Here is a 3,289-nt window from a genome sequence, read left to right on the forward strand (position 1 = left end):
AGAGGTTGTCCTTGAAAGGGCAGCTACTGTGAGAGTCCTCTCAGCCCCACCCACCTCACAGGGTGTCTGTTGTGGGGGAGGAAGATAAAGGCCGTTGTGAGCCGCTCTGAGACTCTTCGAAGTGGAGGGCGGGATATAAATCCAATATCTTCATCTACCTCACAGGGTGTCTGTTGTGGGGGAGGGAGATAAAGGAGATTGTGAGCCACTCTGAGACTCTTGAGTGGAGGGCGGAATATAAATCCAATGTCGTCTTCTTTTGCTTGAACATATAAACATATGAAGCTGCCTTATACTGAATCAGACCCCCCTGGGTCCATCAAAGTCAGTATTGTCTTCTCAGACTGGCAGCGGCTCTCCAGGGTCTCAAGCTGAGGTTTTTCACACCTATTTGCCTGGACCCTTTTTTGGAGATGCCGGGGATTGAACTTGGGACCTTCTGCTTCACAAGCAGATGCTCTACCACTGAGCCACCATCCCTCCCCACCGTCCCTTGCTCTCTGCTTACTCTCTAAACTCAGATTCAAATCCCCTCTCTGCCATGGAAGCTTGCCGGGCTTCTTTCTTTTTCAACCTGACTTGCCCACAGTGGTTTTAGTGAAGATAAAACAAAGAAGAGAATGGTGTTGAAAGGTGCTTTGGGTCCCTACTGGGGAGAAAAGTGGTATAGAAATAGCTGAGGAGCATCTTGTCCAGCAACTTTCATTGTGAGTTGGGGCAGCAATGGGTTGATATGGATATCTTGTAGGCCTCTCTCTGCTAGGTGTGGGCGGCCATCTCTGCTAGGTGATCTCCCCTCTTCTTGAGCAAGAATCAGCCTGTTCTCGTAGTTCTGACCAGAAGTTGTAATTGAACCTGTGGGTCTGGAACCAGACTCCCATAACCATTGCAGAAGGGCAGACATGCCTCCTTCTCCTTGAAAAGAAGTGATAATGGCTGGCAGGCAGGTCAGATTGTAGTTTTGGGCAGGCATTTCTGGTGATCAAAGGGGATTTTCTGTGGAATGTCTGTGTCAGCTTAAACAGCATATGGGGGAGAGTGAACGTGCTGGAGCAGGCAGTGGGGTGGGGGGGAGGCGGTCAGCAGGGTGAGAGAGGCTCTTCTTGCCTTGTCCTCCAGATTCATGACAGCATCTTGACCTCTCCTGCTCTGACCCCCTGAGCTCCCCAGGAGAGGACCTGCCATTATCCTCCTCCTGGTTCTTCGTAGATCCCAGCTAGTACTGGATAAGGAAATAGCTCCTGAGTGACATTCCTGGTATCCTGGTTGTTCTGGGATTGAATATCTTCTTATGAAAACAGCTGCATTTCTAATGGAGGTGACATTAAATTCTGCCAACTGGTAAGGGGCAGGGCTGTTGAGGACCCCCAACAAAGATCCCCTCTGTGCTCCCCCCCCCCCTTCATGTTGCATCACATTATGGCACCAGATTGATTAGGGCTTGTTGCTACCATTTTGCCTCCCCTTTCCCAGCAACCTGCGTCACTGGAACGTTATATCCTTCATCCTTTTATCTCTTGATAGCCCTCCGTCAAGCAGGTGGTCGCTGTGTCTGTAACAACGCAGCATCAAAAATACCTTTTGATTTTGAATATATCTCGACCTTGAGGCTGAAGTGTAGGAGCCACTAAGACTAGTACAGGAGTAGTCAAGCTGTGGCTTGGGAGCCATATGTGGCTCTCAAAGCTCCCACCACCCCTTTGGTCAGCATGGAGACAGCATTTTTCTCTTCAAATCACTTCTCCAAGCCAGCCGGTGGCTTGGAGAATGCATTTAAAGTTAAAAGTAGTTTTCTTTCAGCTCTCAAACATCTGACATTTATTCTATGTAAGCAAGTTTGGCTACCCCTGGACTAGTGTTTTGGAGAGCCAGTTTGGTGTAGTGGTTAAGTGTGCGGACTCTTATCTGGGAGAACCGGGTTTGATTCCCCGCTCCTCCACTTGCACCTGCTGAAATGGCCTTGGGTCAGCCAGAGCTCTGGCAGAGGTTGTCCTTGAAAGGGCAGCGGCTGTGAGAGCCCTCTCCAGCCCCACCCACCTCACAGGGTGTCTGTTGTGGGGGAGGAAGATAAAGGAGATTGTGAGCCGCTCTGAGACTCTTCCGAGTGGAGGGCGGGATATAAATCCAATTTCTTCTTCTTCTTCTTCTTCTTCTTCTTCTTCTTCTTCTTCTTCTTCTTCTTCTTCTTCTTCTTCTTCTTCTTCTTCTTCTTCTTCTTCTTCTTCTTCTTCTTCTTCTTCTTCTTCTTCTTCTTCTTCTTCTTCTTCTTCTTCTTCTTCTTCTTCTTCTTCTTCTTCTTCTTCTTCTTCTTCTTCTTCTTCTTCTTCTTCTTCTTCTTCGCAATGGGTGGACCGACACCCCTTATCTCTTGGGAGAAGTCGTCTTGCCATAAGTGTATATGGGAGCATCATTTCTACTTACAAGGCTTTAACAAATTACTTCAGTCTAATATGAGCCAAACATTTTAGGGGTGAAGCCTAGTGAGCTAATACGATGTCTGTGGAGCTATCATTTGCTTGGACCTTCTCTACTTTCCTGATTTGTTGGTCTTGTAAGCTGTGTTTCCTATCAAATTACCTCAGTACTCTTTTTGTTTTGTTCAGGTGTTTCACCCAAAGCATATGGTCAAAGCCTTTGATGGCAATAAAGACTTACAGATGCTGACCTTTTACATTTTTTTTCAAAAAGATATTTTGAATACAGGAGGACCTAATCTGACAAGTACTGTTGAAAAAGACAGGTAGCCAAGGGGGGTGGGTGGAATGTTTAGCAACTGAACTAGAGCGGGGTTCATTTATCAGAAGAAAAACAGAACTGTGTTATTTATTACCATGTCCCATGTGTGAATTCAATTTTTATATTTAAAAAATCTCTCTTAAGATTTGTTATCAAGTGTTTTTTCGCTACAAGTGAACATTAGTGAAAAATTAAAAACTGGATAATGTAAGTATGCAGCAAATTTGGGAATAGTGAGGCAGACCTTATTCAATACATGTGGAATCTTGGTTTGATGATTCACGTTATTATGACTGTTTATAAGAACATAAGAGAAGCCATGTTAGATCAGGTCAATGGCCCGTCCAGTCCAACACTCTGCGTCACATAAGAACATAAGAGAAGCCCTGTTGGATCAGGCCAATGGCCCATCCAGTCCAACACTCTGAGTCACATAAGAACATAAGAGAAGCCCTGTTGGATCAGGCCAGTGGCCCCTCCAGTCCAACACTCTGTGTCACATAAGAACATAAGAGAAGCCCTGTTGGATCAGGCCAATGGCCCCTCCAGTCCA

General features: G+C 46.1%; 1 non-coding gene across 1 annotated transcript; it reads right to left on the reverse strand.

Annotated features, from left to right (window-relative positions):
* Positions 1-408: 408 nt before the first annotated feature.
* On the reverse strand, positions 409-483 carry TRNAH-GUG (transfer RNA histidin (anticodon GUG)). Its single transcript has one exon. It is a non-coding gene; the product is annotated as a tRNA-His (tRNA).
* Between the last annotated feature and the right edge of the window lie 2,806 nt (positions 484-3,289).

This window comes from Heteronotia binoei, chromosome 17 (genome assembly GCF_032191835.1).
Source record: "Heteronotia binoei isolate CCM8104 ecotype False Entrance Well chromosome 17, APGP_CSIRO_Hbin_v1, whole genome shotgun sequence".
NCBI classification, from domain to species: domain Eukaryota; kingdom Metazoa; phylum Chordata; class Lepidosauria; order Squamata; family Gekkonidae; genus Heteronotia; species Heteronotia binoei.